Genomic DNA, 19,979 nt, shown 5'->3' on the forward strand with positions numbered 1-19,979 from the left:
TCCACTTCCCGGAAAAATTTTAACGGCGGGCGTCCGCCGGTTTCAGGGTGTCTACTACCACGGGCCCTTGTCGTTGTTTCTTCTTCCCAGCAGTGTAGTCATTCAAGAAAACCGGCTTGCGCTTTCGCCTAAGCCTACAGAACTCCACTCCATCTGGTGGCAACATATTTGAATATAAATCGCACACCATCGCACAAGGAATCGTTAAAAATCGCACAAATATAAAATTGCAAACACAATAGCCATAAAATCGCACAAAGTCGCAGAAGAAATCGACAAAAATCGCACAAATATAAAAATTGCAAACACAATCGCTATAAATAAAATCGCACAAAGTCGCACAAGAAATCGACAATAATCGCACAAAAAGACGTTTCCACATTAAATGGTAATTAATGTGACATTTATTATCCCGCCTAACCAACTACTTGATTATGTCGCTAACATATCGCACATAAATCGCTACATGTCGCGAAAATTGCCCAGATTGCTTTTTGCATGACAAACATGTGTACAATTGTGTAATTCAATTTTTACATTTATTATCCCACCTTCCCAACCACTAGTTTTCTCTATAAAAGCCAATTGTCTATCTCATAAGTTACACATATTTTCTTAATTTTTTTCCTCTTAAGATAATTCTCTTAGCAATGTCTACTAGAAGGAACAAGGGCAAATATCCGATTCTTACTCCTGAAGAGATCAAGCAGGAGCCTGATTGTGGGGAAATTACGCCTCAAATGCAAAAAGTGATTGACGACATGAAACGTTTTGAACATGAACGGCTTATGAACGAGTGGAGGTTTCTAAAACTTGAAAAAAAATTTAACAAAACAGGTGTATGGCCGGCTCCACCACCAGGGTTCCCCGAAGGCTGCCGTCGCTGCAAGTTAGGTTATCTAAATGGTAAACAGGTGAAGCCTGGATCTCTATGCAAATATTGCAAGGCTACACTTCGCTTTGAGTCGCAAATGTAATCGTTAAACGTCGCTAAATATCGACTTTTCACTGAATAAATAAAAGTTTCATTAATGTCGCTATATGTCGCTAACTTAATCGTGAAACGTCGCTATTTTTCAATTTTTTCCAGAATTGATAAAAGTTCTTCCTACATGTCGCTTTGAAATCGCACATAATCGCACAAAAATCGCACAACATAAAAAACCCCAAAATTTATCTCCCTAAACTCAGTTTCTTCCCCAAACTCTAAAATTGATAAATTTAAACAAATACATTTCAGTTATATCACAGATGCACAATGTATATGATAAATTGCAAAAAAAGTTAAGTTTAGCCCATACCTGGTTCGTGGATTGTGCTTGGAGTGGGTCTCGTGTGGGTCGTGTGGGTAACACTTGGAAATTTCTGATGTCAGTAAAATCGCACAATAAGTCGCAAATAAATCGCATAATGTCGCCAAAATTCAAGACGTTGACCACATTCTATAAATCGCTCAAAATCGCACAACATCGCATAATATCGCTTAACATACCCAACACAGAAAGTCTACAACTTAATCGCACAAGATCGCACATAAATCGCACAAAAGTCGCAAAAACACAAAAACACATGTACAGACTCCAGACACGTCGCACAAAAGCGCACATAGAATCGCATAAAATCGCACAATAACCTAAAAACCCAGAAAAATCTACTGTTCGAAACCCACATTCATCCCACAGTTTTATTGCACAAATTATCCCCAAAAAACATACAAAATAACAACTTTCAATTCAATACCAGATTCAACCACAAATGTATGCATTTTAAAGAAGAAAATTCAAAGAAAAATTCCACGAAAACTAACCTGGATTGCTATGTTCGTGGGATTCGACTGGGTCTCCTTGTTCGCTCAGGCGTCAGTCGATGGGGTCGATTGGAGTGGGTTCGAGGGTTCGTCTGGGTTCAAGGGTTCGGTTCGTGCCCGTGGGTTCGTCGTCGTCGTCGTGGGTTCGTGGGTTTGTGGGTTTGTGGGTTCCTGGTCGTCTGGTGGTTGTTTGGTGGTCGACTGCGATTTTGGTTGTTTGGTGGTCGACTACGTCTGGTGTGGTTGTTGTTTGCAGCGTCGGTGGGGAGAGGGAATGAAGAGAGAGAAGGTAGAAGAGAGAGAATAGAGTTAGAGGGAATGTGAGAAGTTTGAAAAGACAGGGGTATTTTTGGAAGATAATTAAAAGATAGGTATAGTTTTTTTATGTGTAATAATTGGGTATAATTAAACACCCTATCTAATTTTTTAGCATAAATTATCAAATTTCCCTTTTCAACCCTTATGAGATATATAACAATGTTAAAATCTTTAAAGAAAATTAAAATAAATAATAATCTATATTTATATATAGATTTATAAAATTGATATTTTGTTTATAATTTTTGATAAAAAATAAATAAAAAATTAAACGATGAATTAAAAAAGAAAGTGATTGATATTGTAAAATAAAACAATATTATTAAAATATATTTCAAAACAGTAAATTAAAATGACATTGAACTCGTATAGTTTTCAAAATAATATATTTAAATTACACTTAACATATGCTTATTGTTCAAGAAAAAAATATATTTATATATTCTCTCGTCTTAATCACATCAACTTTGTCTATTTAAAATAAATACATAATGAAGATTATTAGTGCTGCCACATCACCTACTTTAACAAAGAGATTATATATAGAGCTTGTCAGGATTGTATATTAAAATCACCTATAATAAAAACTAAAAATATATCTGTGTTATGTGTATCTTTCTGAGAAAAAAAAGTACTAAAATTATTATATAGAAAGGAAATATAATAAAGAATGGAGACATGAGAATGAGAAAGAAAAAATTACAATAGCCTTTTAATCACTTTTCATGATTCTCAAGAGCCTATAATTAAAAAAAAAAAAAAAATCTACATCAAATAATTTATGCTAATGAACAAATCATGAATAATTCGAAGTCATCGATATCAGCAAATTAGTTGTCGACATAAAAAAAAATTATGTCTCCAAATAATTATGGAGAAATTTTAATGAGTGAGGGAAAGATTAAGAATCTATCTATTTATATTTATATATATAAATAAAAAAAGAAGAAATAGAGTGAATATTGGCAATACCACTTAGAAATTAAGGTCTTAATGCTATCTAGTGAACATTAAAAATACTATCGTTCTATATAAAGACAATGAAATTCGATCGGTAAATACGATAAATGGAACATTACCATAGGATGTTCTCTCCACTTTATAATGCTAATCCTTTGATCAAATTATAAATAAAAATCAATTAAAGCATAAGAAAACACCATCATCACTGTCATCATAAATAATAAATCAGATCCAATACTAATGTAACAGACATTTAGTATACAAAAAATATATATAGGTTTAAATTTATATAAAATATCATTCAAATATAAAAAGAAGGTACCTGGTGTCAAATCGTAACTTTCAAAAAAATATATATAGGTTTAAATTTACATGTATTGTATATATTAGAAAAAGTCTAAAGTTAGATATTTAAATTTTTTTTTAATTTATATAGAGAAAATAGAAAATTTATTATTTATATTTATAAATTCAATAAAAAAAATAAAAATAAGTGAGAAAAATAAGAAGAGAATAGATAGAATTATTTAAAGTAATTTTAAAACGTCATGTCACCGTCTTATACTTCTCTTTTATATATATATATACTAGTATATTATTACGTGCGATGCACGTATGCTATGTTTTATATTAAGTATTATATTATGAGTTCGGAAAGAAATAAATGAATTAAAAATAAATAATATTTAATTTAGAAAGATTTGAATAATAAATTTAAATTAAATTTTTATGTCCAGTAAAAATATATTGGAAACAATATTTTATCTGCGATGGAGAGAAGTTTGTTAGAGAGATATGTAAGTTAATCGTATATATTATTTAATTTTTTGGTTTAATTATTAGGTTTATTTTTTGAAATTTGAATTTAGCGTAAAAAAATTTTAAAAATGGTAGGATTTGTTAGAGAGATATGTGGGTAAGATATTTTTTTAATTTAAAAAAAAAAAGATTGTTTAATTTATTTGTTAATGTTTAACGTTAACAGTCTGTTAAGTTAATCGTGTAAGGCTAAATAAAAAAAGAATCGTTAAACCAAGAATCGTTAAAACAAGAATTGTCGTTAGATAAACACTTTTAATATATAAAGATATATATTGATTGATTGATATTGATATTGATTATATTGCTATCCAATTAATTAATGCGTAGTTGCATACTGTCGGTGTTGCGAAATTATTATCAAAATTTGGGCCATGTCTCATTATTATCACAGCTATATTAAAGTTCATTTATTAGAGGGAGATATCAAAATTCAAATTATTTGTTTAAAGAAAACCCAAAAAAAAGAAAAAAAAATCAAACAGAAAACGAAACATGAGACTATATTATATCTTAATAGTTTATAAAATATTAGAAAAGTTTTAATTACATCCCACATAATTATGAGTACCATTTATTTGTATTATAAGCCTTTAAATTATATAAGTTTGAATAAATTAGTCTTTAAATTTTATTTTTTTGATAAATTAATCCTTAAATTATATAAATTTTGGCAAGCTAATCCTCAAATTATATTTTTTAATAAATTGGTCCCCAATTTTTATTTTTTTGAAAACATAAAGTTCTCACTCTTAAATGATGGTATTTTATTTATTTAGTTCTATATTAATTTTAAATATTTTTATATTAATATTCGTTATCAAATTAGAAAAATATATATTTTTTTATTTATATGTATTTTTTTCAAATATGCCAAAATAAAAAAAAAATCAAGATATATTTTTCTAAATATATCAAAATAAAAAGAAATGTAAATCTTTATTTATATGTGTTTTTTTTTAAATCAAATCAAGATATATTTTGAACATTACAAAACTATACATACACAAGGGCGGAGCCAGGATCAATTATTAGGGTCAGCCAAAACTATATTAAAATTTAAGTAACAACTTTTTTAAAAAGTATTGTTAATTAATACTTAAAATTAAAATATAAGCGTCTCTTTTTCATATCAAGAACATCATCTATAAATGAATCTTTTACAATTTCTTTCAAGAATTTATTTTTTAATATAGACTATAGCAAAAATTCACTTAAAAATTTATATTTCATCTTGTTGTAAAGTGTAGTCTTTACTATATTCATGGCTGAAAAAAATTGATTTGTGGTAATTGTAGAAATTATAAGTATAAAAATTATCAATTTATATACAAGAGAAAAAAAAACTTATTTTTTTTTCTATTTTTACCAACCACTAACTTAAGTTAAAAATAGCTGCCAAAATTATAAAATTAGAAAGTTTTAATTTGCACGTGATCAGAGTATTAAAATTGTTCTTAACTTTTTATTTAATATTAAGATTTTTAATATTTACCATATCATTACATATTTATATATAGATACTAATACCATATATATGTATATTATATATGAACTATTTTACACTATTTGTTTTAATATTTTCTTTCAAATTGTTTTATATTTAATTTTGGTTTGACTAACGGCCAAACAAGACTACAAATGAAAATAGTGCATATACATTTGGTGGGGGGGGGGGGCAAGGCTACCCTTGGCTACAATATAACTCCGCTCTTGTACATACACGTCAACAATTTATCTTTTTATGAACAACACTTACACGAAATATTTCAGCTATCAAACAAGTCCTCTACACTTCAAACAAATATTCCTTCTCTTCAAATAGTTGATGTGCATGCCAAAAAAAAAAGAAACTATATATAAGTGAAGTAAATAAAATTTATAGATGCTCTAATTGATTTCTCTACTATTACTATTAGAGGAGGATCATTTCTTAAATATGTGCATGAACTTAATATGAAATCTATTTATATATGTAGTAAAATATTATTTTGTAGCCTAAATAATATATATATTTTTTTTTATAAACGATCTAAGTAAATTATATTATAAATTTTTTTTTAACTTACTCAGTCGAACTCATAAAATTTTATTAGCGTTGACGCAAAATTGAAATAATTAATAAATATACATACAATTAAAAATATTAAAATTATAATACTACATATTCATAAATCATTAATTAAATATATTATAAATGTTAAAATATAAAAACATGAGGGAGCTAGAATTTTTTCTAAGCATTATTTGGGTTCGCCATATAAGAATATTTTTATTTAAGGAAATATATTTCTATTTAAAGAAATAAATTTTTATTTAAGGAAATAAATAAATAATTGATTTTCTGATAAATGAATATTTTATATTCATTGAATCTGGACAAAATCAATTATGTAATATTCTATATATGGTCAGATTTCTATATTCATTACCTGATTTGATTTCCTGAATTAATTGTCAAAATATTCTGACAATTAATGTGGCGCAGATACTGATGGAGTATCTCACCTATAAATATAGGGTCTCGGTCCCCGAACTCCTCACTCATTCTGTTCATAACAGCAAAATCCATCTAAAGAGAGTTGAGAGAGCGAGGAAGCCCGATTACCCACATCAATCAGTTTCTGTTGCAGATCAAAGTTTTTGGGTTTGAAGCTTAAAGATTCAATGGCTGGAGGTATTTCGATCCTTAGTTATAGTACATATATGTTTAATTAATTCCGCACTTTATACTTAATCATATATGTTTCAGTTTATACATATAAATTGTCTAACACACTAGTGTTTATGCTCTTTTTTCTTATTAATAATAAATATCAATACATCATGTTTGAAATAATTTGATAAAAAAAATTAAATATTACATGAATAATTAAAATAAAAATAAATAAATAAAACATATTAATATAATAATTTTATCAAAGTATTGAAACTAAAAAAAATAAAATTATTTGAATTTAATACAAAAAATAAATTAAAGTAAGTAAAATAAATGAAAAATAATAAAAATATCAATATCTTAGAATGGTGACTAGTGTTGCTAATAAAATAAAAGTTTAGCAATCAATTTACTGAAAAATAAAATTTGGGAATAAACTTGCCAAAACGTTTATAGTTTGGGGATTAATTTTCTAAAAAATAAAGTTTAAAAACTAACTTACTAAAAATATAATTTAGAGATTTGCAGAACAAATAATTCTTATGAGTACACTCTAATATTAAAAATAAATAAATTTAAATTAATTTTAAAAATTATTCTGAATATTATTTTATCTCGTATTTAAAAAATATTTTATTTTAATTTAATATAGATATTTTTTTAAGAATATAAGAACAAAGAATAATAATAAAAAAGTATAAATTAAAGATATATTTATATAAAATAAAAATAATTAAAATTAATGCCTTTATAAAGTTTATTCATTTAATGTGAATTTCTTTTATTACATTTTTGTTATTTTTATATTAAATATAAAGAATTAATTAATTGTTATCAATCACATCATTATATATCTTTGTTTGCAAATAATAATAAATAAATAAAATCACAAATAATTATGTAACTTCCAACGACCTTCCTTTATTAATGATTGTGGTTCAATTCAATCATCTCAATTCTCAACCATAATTTCAAACAGTCTCCTAAAAAATAAAAATTACAATTTTCAACTTAACCCACTTTATTTAGGGGTGTGATTGTAAAATGGGTTATAACTTTCGAAATTTACACAAAATTAAAAATTAATGTGTATTGAGTTTTTTTTTTTTTTTTTTCTTAATTAGATAATGTAACCATGTCTTGCATAGTTGTTATTATAACTTATTAAAAAAAATAAAGCAGTTTAAGTTATGATTATATAATTTTTATTTATATTTTTCAGGAGATAAATTCATACTTTAAATGTTTTTCTTGTATTACATTATGTTTGAATGATTAATATAACAGTATTTTTTCTCAAAAAAAAAATATATATATATTTTGTTTGTTAATTAAGAAAGTGAAAATATTTTAAAAATAAAAATGTTTGATACTTTAATTTTTAAAATGATAATGAAATTTTGAAAGAAAAAAAAAAGTCACTTTCAAATTTTTTTAAGATAAGGTAAATACCATTTTTAAGTCTTGTATTTTGCAAAAGCTATTGATCAAACTCTCTACTATGTTAAATAATAAATTAGGCCTTATATTTTCAAAATGATACAAAACAGTCTGAGCTCAATTTTCATTAATTATTTTTATTAACATTACCAACTTAAAATTATTTCTAGCACAAACAAATGCAAAAACTGCAACAAGTTTGATCGTAACACCTTCAGGCCAGGTTATTATTAAGTTTCATTCTGATAAAAATGGAGTTCAAGTTACTATTTTAGTATTTTGTACCACTTAGAAAAATACAGGATCTAAATTGTCATTTAATAAAAAAAAGAAGAGGTCTAGTCAACAACTTATTTTGTAAATAACAGAGTCCAAAATAGTATTTATCCATTTAATATATTCTCTTTCATAAATATTTTTGACCTCGACTACATCTCCGGATCTCAGATGCTAGCCCCAGCCCGAACCTTAACCCCGACATGAACTTTAACCAGGATTTAGACTTCGACCCAGGCCCCAAGACCCCAACCTGAACTTGGTACTAGCTACCCTGAACCTGACCCCAACCTCGGACCCCAACCCTTAGGGCTCAGGACCCCAACCTCTGGCTCAGACATATATCCCAGACCCTGGTCCCTGGCCTGGACTAGGGATTCGATGTCGAACCCCGACCAACTTTCTCTCACCTCACTTTCTTAGTTCTTATGTAAATACAAAAAAAAAAACAAATTTTAAAAATAAAAATAAAATTTACAAAATACATTTTTATGTTTAAATAAAAAAAATAAAAGAGTTATCAAACACATTTTTATTTTTCAGAACGCACACTAAATGTAGAACAATTGACACAAAATTAAATGGAGGAAACAAAAATCATATCTCACAAAAAATTTATCTTTATTTTCCAATTATTATCATTATTTAAGTTAGTAAGAAAAGAAAGAATAAGAGATACATAAAATTATAAAGTTGAAGTAGTAGAGAGAATAATTTTAAAATTAATAAAAAAAAATTAAAATATATAAGCAAGTGTCCTTTCATTACACAAAAACTTAATTAATTATTAAACCATATTACATTGAATATCAACATTAAATCAAGAAAAACGTAAATGGAATAAATGAAGAACAGTTTTGACTCAATATACTAAATACAACAACGTACGCGACTTTAATGATGCGAGTTGTCTGTTCATTTACTTGCATAGTCTTTGTGTTAAAATATCTGCGTTTCATCCGGGTTGCGCATACGGATATCTTGTAAAAGTCGATAACTTAGGATGTGCGAGTCCTTTTTGGGTCATCGAGCGCGTTAGGTCATCCGGACCAGCTCGCTAAGTAAGGAATCGATCTTTACCAATTTGCAAACTTTTATGGACATCGCATATATCTTGGTATATGCGAGCCTTAAACACGACCTTTTTGGTCCTGCATCATGTGAGGCGTAATAATGTGATTAGACTCTGTCAGGGTCACATCATCTCGCTGAGTCTGGTTCAGGCGAGGTTTTTATTCGAGTGGTCTCCTTCTGACAGCTCAGTAATCCCTAAAGAAAGTGAGTCCACGTGTCATTCTTATGGGAGCCTGACCTTGAGTTTTTAAGTGAAAAAATACACAATAACATATTTTTTTCTATACCAAGATCATCTCATCATAAAAGTATTTTTTATTGATTATACGAATGAGAAACTTTTTTCTTATGAAAGTTAAATTTGCAAAGTTTTGTTTGAACATTGCCAATGCCTTTGTTTTTTTTCGGGTTTATGAATAATTTACACCAAGACAATTACTAAAAAATAACCTTATAAGTTAACCATCTTGGAAAATGTCTATACATGATGATATTTTTATTTAGTGCATTATTTGAGGAAAAGTTGTTTGTTTTCTTTCTCCAAGCTCTACACATTAGTATATTTAAGTCTTCCTTATATTATATTGTTAGCTAACAATTTCAGATTCTTTTTCACTGTGAATCTATAACATGAGTGTAAATTTGTACTAAGACTATGTGAGGAATATGACAAGCAATGTTGTGAGTTGAGTTGAGTTGAGACTAAATTTGGATCCTTTCGGTTTATGTAATAAGAATGTCATTCTTTTGAATTGCTATACTATATTTGAAACAATTTGCACTTCATTTTGTATATCATATAAAGTTTTTACTTTTTTTTCATTGCCTACTAAATTACTATACTATTTTTTTTCTCTTTCGGTGGTAGGATCTTAAATTTAGGTGGTATTTAATTGGAGATAATGAATTAGAAAGGAATAATTTTTATTACACTTTTTTTTTTGAAACAAAGATTCCAACTTTATTAATGCAAATCAGCTAATAAAATAGCTTCCAAGCCCATAGGGACAGACCCCCTACAGAAAAGACGGTCAGGACATGAACCAGATGAACGAGCTAACCAATTAGCCGCTTGGTTCCCAGACCGTTTAACAAACTGAACTGAAATATCAAACATCGAAAGAGACCGTATAAGACTAATACAATCTGAAACAATTAAACCAAGAGGAGAAAGAATTTGCCTATTATTATTAATAGCATTCACCAACACTAGACAATCAGTCTCCAAACAGACTCCAGCAGGAATCCATCCTTCAAACGAACACCATCTCTCCAAGTTTGCTTAAGCCAACTTAAAGCTTCATTCATTAACATTGCTTCAGCCACCACAGGGTCAACATCACCAATCCTCTTCTCGGCAGCAGCAGTAAGAAGCACACCAGCCGAGTCACGAGCAATCCACCCCAAACCATGACTTCTTTCTCTTGAAAAAATAGCTGCATCGCAATTAACCTTCAACTTACCCAAAGATGGTTTACTCCAGAGCTCAGAACCAGCCGAGGCATGGCTAGTAGATGTCGAAGCATCTCCATTTTTCAACTGAGCGATTTTCCAAAGTTCAAGGTACGTAACTGCAGCAGATACTACTCTTTCAACAGAAGCAAGCTTTTTGTCCAAAGCAAGTCATTTCTAGCTCCCCAAACACCCCATAAGATCATAGATAGTTTCTCAATACCATCTCCTGGGTGAGCATTACAGAAGCTCTCAAACAAGTAACCAAATTCAGCATCTCCAATCATGACAGTAAAACCCAACCCCCTCTCCAAACAATCCATAGTAAAAGGACAAGTAACCATAAGATGAAAAGTAGTCTCGGCATCACCACTGCAAAGAGGACAAATACTAGTCACATTAACTCGCTTGATTTGAAGTGAAACAAGAGTGGGATGGCAATTAGTATTAGACCTTAGAGAGTTAGTTGTTTAGTCGGTTATTCAGTTAGGAATACTGTTAGAAGTTTGTTGTATTGGTTGTACTCTTGAGCTGAGACTACTGTATTGTATTGCCTATATAAGGCCTCAAATGTAACAAACAATTTATTCTGTTCAATACAATTTTTCCTCTCAAAATAGAGCAAATTACTCTGCATCTGGTTCTTGTTTTTGTTGGAAGTTATTTTACCAGGAACTTAGATCTACTCACAAGTATGTTGATTTAACAACCTAAATATGAACTTCTAAAACGATATGAAATTAAACACATAAGAGTATCAGAAATCTTACAGTGATTGCAGCGGAATATATATGTCTCCTCCCACTCAAATCTCTAACCCTTGATTCCTTTCTGTAGCAGAGTATAATCAAGATCTGAGCCCGAAAGTCCTTCTTTGTTGTCTCTGAAATCTACACAGCCTTCCTCACTATGATTGAGGTATTACTTGATGTGTGTGGGCACTACTCTAGCACTCATACATTTCGAAACAGTGAAGGTATAGAGAGAGAGAGGGTGGCGGCTCAGAGAGAATTTTCTGAGAGAAAATTCTTTCAGAATAATGCTGTGAAAAGCTTGTACAGTTGTGTTAAACTCTGAAGCCTTTGCCTTCTATTTATAGAAGACAACCAAGGGCTATGATTGACATTTTGAACTGAGAAAATCAAGGAGAAAAGGAAGGTAAAGGGGCCGGCCTAGGCAATGTGGAAACAAGGCTTGCCTCTTTTCCAACTTTCCTTTTCCTACACTTGATAGTTTCCCTTTTTGTGAAATGTTGCCAATTCCATTGTTCAACCATATTAATGATAAATCTAATTACTTAATAATTAAAATAATTATCAAATAATATATTATCATTTATTTTATTAATAATGAAACTAATTAAAGTTTCCTAATTAATAAATATGCCCTTCAAAATCTCTATTTACTGTTTTGCCCTTAATGAGTGCTAAATTCTCAAACTGACAAGTCTATCTTGAGAATTTTTAATTGATTAATTAAAATCAATTAAATGAGTCCTACAAGTAATATCATCTCAACTAGTGAGGGGACCATGGGTCTATATATCCGAGCTTCCAATAAGCAGATCTTGAATTTACCACTTAAATTCACTGACTTATTAATTCTTCGTTGAATCCACACATAGAACTCAGAATTGCACTCTCAGTATATAGAATGCTCTATATGTTCCACCATATAGACACATTATTAGTTATCCATTGTTATAATCCTAATGTGATCAATGATCCTCTATATGGATGATCTACACTGTAAAGGGACTTAGATTACCGTAACACCCTACAATGTATTTTATCCTTAAAACACTTAACCCTGTATAAATGATATTTCAACTAAGTGAAATGAGTACTCAATTATTTATCTCGTTTGGTTAAGCTCGAAGGAAATCACCCTTTGCTTACTATTCGCCAGATAGAAGCTATAGACTCCATATTTATGTTAGCGCTCCCACTCAATCGTACTACCGTGTTCCCAAAATGTATGTATTCCCCAGACTAAAGCTTTAGGCTTAACTAACAAATCAAAGAACACGAATAACACTCTTGAAATTAAGCCTAACCATATCAGGATTTGGATCATGTGATCTAGGATCAACTTCTGATATTGAATTGAATAGATGTTTATGGTAAGTTTCAAAATCTAATTCAAAGTTCAATATCGGTCCATTCCAATGCATACTCCATGCATCCAACCTGAGCTTTACTTTAACCTATGTTCTGGAAAGAACATAACATTTCTCCAAATGTAAGTAAACTCTGTTGTAGATTGTCATATCAGTGAAACCCAGTGTTCTGATAAATCTAGGAATACTTTATTCACATAGTCATGTTTATTTTCCATTGTGTTGACAACACAATAAACATGTTCAAGTATGTGAAAGGGGTTTGGATGAATTTATAAATCAAATAGACAAGCAATTGATTAAGTGAACCAAAACATACACAAGTGAATGAAAAATTACTTCTGTTACTTTATTGATATAGAATAATCTGGATTACATTGAAACAGAGTTTTATATAGGGCATAAAACCCAACAAACTCCCACTTGCAGTAATATAAAAAAAATCAGTACATTTCAATTAATCCTAAATTCTGACGGTGCTTTTCGAATGAAGTTACTGCCAAGACTTTGGTGAATGGATCAGCCAAGTTATCCTGCGTATCCTCTCCACCAGTACATCCCCTCTTGCCACATATTCTCTGATAATATGATACTTTCTTTCTATGTGCTTACTTCTCTTGTGGCTCCGAGGTTCCTTACTGTTGGCTATAGCTCCAGTGTTATCACAAAGCAGGACTAGAGGCCTTTCCATTCCAGGAACTACACCAAGACTGGTGAAGAACTTCCTAAGCCAGACAACCTCTTTAGCTGCTTCAGCCGCACCTATGTATTCTGCCTCCATGGTAGAATCCGAAATCGCAGTTTGTTTAGCACTTCTCCAAACCACTGCTCCACCCCCAAGAGTAAACACCATCCCAAATGTAGATTTCCTGTCTTCAAGACATCCCTGGAAATCTAAGTCTGTATAGCCTAAGGGATTCAAAGCACCACCCTTGTAGACTAATACATAATCTCTTGTACTCTTTAAGTATTTCAAAATATGCTTAACCGCGTTCCAATGTACCCTTCCTGGATTTGACTGATACCTGCTCACGATTCCAATTGCATAGCAGATGTCAGGTCTAGTGCATAGCATAGCATACATCAGACTCCCAACTGCAGAAGCATAAGGAATTTTTGCCATGTCTTCTATCTCTTGAGGATCAGTAGGACACTGTTCCTTAGATAGACGGATACCATGTCTAGAGGGCATGTTTGCCCCTTTGGTATTGGTCATGGAAAATCTCTCAAGAACTTTGTCAATGTAGGCTGTTTGAGAGAGAGCAAGGGATCTGTTCTTCCGGTTTCTGACAATCTGAATACCAAGAACATAGGCTGCCTCACCCAAGTCTTTCATGTCGAATTGAGTGTCAAGCCATTCCTTGATGTGAGTCATTTTCTTGACATTGTTTCCAATGATCAAAATGTCATCAACATAAAGGACCAGGAATACTACTACTTGGTTTTCCTTGAGTTGGTAAACACAAGGTTCATCTTGATTCTGATGAAAGCCGTAGGTCTTGATGATCTCATCAAACCTTTTGTTCCATGAGCGAGAAGCTTGCTTAAGCCCATATATGGACCTATTTAATTTGCAAACTTTATTCTCCTGCCCAGGAAGAACATAACCTTCTGGTTGCTCCATATAGATGGTTTCTTTAAGAAGCCCATTAAGAAAGGTTGTCTTGACATCCATTTGCCAGATTTCATAATCTAAAGCGGCAGCTATGGAGAGAAGAATTCGGATGGATTTGAGCATGGCAACAGGACTAAAAGTTTCCTCATAGTCCACACCTTCTCTTTGGGTATAACCCTTGGCGACCAGTCTAGCTTTGAAAGTTTCGACTTCGCCTCCAGCACCTCTTTTCTTCTTGTAGACCCATTTACATCCAATTGGACGAAAATCTTCAGGTGGTTCTACATATTCCCAGACTTTGTTCTTTTTCATGGAATCCATTTCTGAATCCATACCGGCTGACCATCGCTTCCGTTGCGGACTTGCCATTGCCTGTTTATAGGTCAATGGGTTGTCATCAATACTGTCACCAACGACCATATTGATTTCACCATCCAAGCCATAACGAGATGGTTTCGTTGAAACCCTCCCACTACGACGAGGAGCGGTGACTTTCTGAACAGGAGCTTTAGTAGTAATTTTCTCAGTTGCTACAACTGAGGGAGTGGGATGTTCCTCTTCTTGAGTAGAAGAAGATGGTACATTTGAAGGAACAAGATTCGTGAGCATTTCCTCTAATACAATTTCACTTTTCGGTTTGTTGTCTTTCATATAGTTCTCTTCAAGGAAAGTAGCATTTGTAGAGACAAACACTTTGTTATCCTTGTGACTATAGAATAGTCCACCCCTAGTCTCTTTAGAATTTCCGACAAACATGCAAACTTCAGTTCGCGATTCCAGTTTGCTTTCTTTCTTTCTTAAGACGTGAGCAGGGCACCCCCAAATCCTATAATGGCGCAAACTAGGTGTGCGACCATTCCATAGTTCGACGGGTGTCTTAGGGACTGCTTTAGATGGAATAACATTTAAAATGTCGTTTGCCATTTGAATAGCATATCCCCAGAAGGACGTAGACAGAGTTGAGTAACTCAGCATAGACCTAACCATTTCTAAGAGAGTGCGATTTCTTCTTTCTGCAACTCCATTCTGCTGTGGAGTGCTAGGGGCAATATATTGGGATTCAATTCCAAGTTCAATTAAATGATCTTTGAATTGCATATCCATATATTCTCCACCCCTATCAGTTCGCAAGATCTTTAATGTTTTACCTAATTGGTTTTGAGCCAAAGCATGAAATTCCTGAAACTTTTCAAACGTTTCAGATTTCTTTTGCATTAGGTAAAGAAAACTATATCTAGAGAAATCGTCAATGAAAGTGACGAAATACTCATAACCTCCTCTGGCTTTTACATTCAGCGGTCCGCAAACATCTGAATGTACTAACCCTAGGGGTTCTTTGGCACGCTCTCCCTTTGCAGAGAAAGAACGTTTGGTCATTTTACCTTCTAGGCAAGACTCGCAGACTGGCAGCTCTCCTAAGATGACATTTTTTAGTGGACCGTCTTTGGTTAGCCTATTGAGTCTATCAAAGCCTATATGACCTAAACGTAAATGCCATAGATAAGTTTGATCATCATTATCAATCTCTTTTCTCTTAAGGCTTCTAGGTCTAGCTACATTGAAAAGTTCAGTATTTAGTGAGATTTGAGTATCAGGTCTTAAAACATAAAGCCCTCGTTCCATGTTTGCAACACATATATGAAATCCATTACGAGAAATTGAACAATTTGAACTCGAAAAATTCAATATATAAAATTGTGTCTGTAAACATGAAACACTAATCAAGTTTCTACTAAAATTAGGAATATATAAAACATTCTCTAAAAGTAAAAACTTCTTAGAATTAAACTTGATTCGGGCTGTTCCTCTTGCTTTAACTGATACCAACTCGCCATTTCCAACTTTAAGCTTTAACTCAACTGGGTGAAGATTCTCCCAAGTTTCAAGCAGCTGTAATGAAGAACATACATGGTTAGTAGATCCAGAATCAACAATCCACGAGGATTTGTCGTTCTCTAAAACACATGATTCAAATACAAAAGCATCACCTTCGTTTGAATTGTCTAGAAGCCTGGGACATTGTTCTTCTTTATGTCCCTTTCCATTACAATTCGAACATAGAACATGATGTCTGACATTTGTACTTGAAGAAGCAGCTTTGTTGGAGCCCTCATGCTTAATCTTCTTCCTCTGATTAAAACTTGCAATGCTAGCAGGTCTCATTGCAATTAGATCACGCTCATGCGCCCTCAACTCAGACTCGAGTTTGTCCATGTCGGAGGAGTTAGGATTGTTCAATAAGTAATATAGAACAAAACTATTATACTCCTGAGGAAGACTATAAAGTATGAGTTTCACCCATTGTTCCTTTGATAAATCAATTCCTAGTAGATTTGCCTTTTGGAATTTCAGATTCATCAACAATAGGTGCGAGTTAATGCAACTACCAGGATGCATTTTCACACTATTGAGTTCTTTTGCAAAGATACTAACTAGGAGTGGATCGGGATGAGGGTTATTCATTTTGGCACTACAACATAACAATAAACAGAAGTAAGGTTTCGGTTCTATAAATTCATACACAGGTTCAGAAAACAAACAATCACTTATGTTATAAAAATACTAAATCTAACATAGTTTATTTTCCAAGGTTCCCAACGAACTGATACAGTGTCCCGTTTAGGCGAGAGTCAAAGCATCATCCATTGAATAGAGTTGTCAATTCATCTAAAATGTCAAACATTCTAGCAACCTTTTATTCGATCAAGATTGGAATTCAGCGTTGTCCCGTTTAGGCGAGAGTCAAGGCAATTCTATCTTATGAGCTTCTACCATTGTTTCGCATTCTTATAAGTCTTACATAGTCGCCACCATTAGGGTGGTCATTAACCATATAAATAAACCTATAAGAATACTTATCTTTCGAGATTAAACGGCGCTAACTTGCTAATGAACGTTCCTCCATTAGGGAGGATTACTCACTAAAACAATAGCTATGTAAAACCAACAATGGAGATCGAATTTCTCTTTGATTAAAGCTCATTATTTAAACATGTATTTTATCTAATCATTTATATTCCATATCTCAATAATGAAATATTACAAATTAAAGTAAAAACTTTAATTAAATTTCAAAAATGGAATAATTTTGAAAAATATCTTATTTAAGTTGTTTAGAAAATCTAAATACCCAACTTAAAAATATTCCTCAAACAATGACTTAATTAAATATTACCAATTAAGTAGTAACCACTTAATTTAGAAGATATTCCATTTTAAGTTCCCATATTTAGAAAATATCAACTTAAAAAATATCTAAAGAATCTTAATAACCAATTTCCAAAATTCCTCAACTTAATTTATAATAGGAAATTCAAAAATATTCAAATCTAAGTTGATTTGATAGATTTAACTAAATCTCAACTTAAATAGGAATATTTAATGAAATTATAAAATTAAGATTCAGAAAGAATTTATATGGTTATAATTCCATATTTAATTAAAACAAGAAAAATACATATAGCTTTCTAGAATATGACTATTCAAATTATGTTTTTCTTAAATTAATTTCAAGGAACAATGAAATTAATTATGTTGCTAATCAATCTTTTATTAGGTCAAACTAATATAATTATGTTGCACAGTTATCCAAATCAGGCAAATGGGCCTTCACAATTGGGGTTGTTCATGTGAGGGGGAGCTGGGTCCAGTATGTCGCACCCACTTCTAAGGCTCCCAACTCTCACACAAGGCCCAAAAGAGAGGAATTTAACCTTACAATGAATAACTGTTACAAATTATTTACTTGATCTATCGTCAATTGAACCTTTGGTTAAAACTAGATCATCTGATCTATTATCAACTTAACCAAGGCAATTTAGATCGAGCAATAATAGGTTTTAGAAAACTTACAAACAATCTAAAATACATACTCCTGCAACAAGATTAGATTTGGATAGTTGGATGTAGGATTTATTTAATTTTAATCATTTATTTCGAAAAATAAAATTAAAATTAAACCTACCATTTTGAAAAATTAGGTTTTGGGTAACCTAAATGTCATTTCAAAATAAATTGCTAACTTTCCTTTTAAATTTCATGTTATTTAATAAATTAAAAAATAAAATAGAAAATGGTAAATACATACCATTTTCTTGTTTTACAATTTAATTTAATTAAAAAAATAACAAAATTTAAAAGTTAACAAAAATACCTTATTTCCTCTTTTAAAATTATCATGATTATTGTGATCTTATTTTAATTAAGGTCAAGTTACCAAAAAAAATTAATATCTGACCTTAAAAAAATAAAATAATCAAATTTTAAAGGAAATAAGAAAAAAGGTAAGCAAAACTTGATTTTTTCCTATTTTCAAAATCAAATTACACTAATATCTAAAATTAATTTTAAAAATTAAAATTAATTTATTTTTGATAATTAGATTTGAAATTTGAAAAACAAAAATCAATATACAAAACTACACAAAAAATCGGAATTTAATTCCATGAAATAGCATGAAAAATAGAAAAAATTGGAAAATTGGATGAACTGTACGGATGGCATGCTGTGCATGGCCATCCGCGCGCGGATCTGGGTGCATGACCGAGAGATCACGGCGCAGGGAGGCTGCAAGCAGCCCTTCCGCGCGCGTGATCATGTTGCTCGTCACCCCGATTTTTTTAATTTTCAAAAATTCATAACTAATTCAAATTAAATCGAAATCAAGTTCTGTAAAAAGGTAAATTGCTTAGAATTTTCCAAACTATCCAAAAAAAATAATTACAGAATAAAAACAGTAACCATTTTTTCCAGAATTCACAAACAACATTCAAACATCAATATGACACTCAAAGCAACATGATACCATCCAAAAAACAAGCAAATCGTTTTAAGTCCAAATTTCTTGCAAGCAAATCAATTACCATGGCTCTGGTGCCAGTTGTTGGAAGTTATTTTACCAGGAACTTAGATCTACTCACAAGTATGTTGATTTAACAACCTAAATATGAACTTCTAAAACGATATGAAATTAAACACATAAGAGTATCAGAAATCTTACAGTGATTGCAGCGGAATATATATGTCTCCTCCCACTCAGATCTCTAACCCTTGATTCCTTTCTGTAGCAGAGTATAATCAAGATCTGAGCCCGAAAGTCCTTCTTTGTTGTCTCTGAAATCTACACAGCCTTCCTCACTATGATTGAGGTATTACTTGATGTGTGTGGGCACTACTCTAGCACTCATACATTTCGAAACAGTGAAGGTATAGAGAGAGAGAGGGTGGCGGCTCAGAGAGAATTTTTTGAGAGAAAATTCTTTCAGAATAATGCTGTGAAAAGCTTGTACAGTTGTGTTAAATTCTGAAGCCTTTGCCTTCTATTTATAGAAGACCACCAAGGGCTATGATTGACATTTTGAACTGAGAAAATCAAGGGGAAAAGGAAGGTAAAGGGGCCAACCTAGGAAATGTGGAAACAAGGCTTGTCTCTTTTCCA

This window comes from Cannabis sativa, chromosome 4, assembly GCF_029168945.1.
Source record: "Cannabis sativa cultivar Pink pepper isolate KNU-18-1 chromosome 4, ASM2916894v1, whole genome shotgun sequence".
In the NCBI taxonomy this organism is placed as follows: Eukaryota; Viridiplantae; Streptophyta; class Magnoliopsida; order Rosales; family Cannabaceae; genus Cannabis; species Cannabis sativa.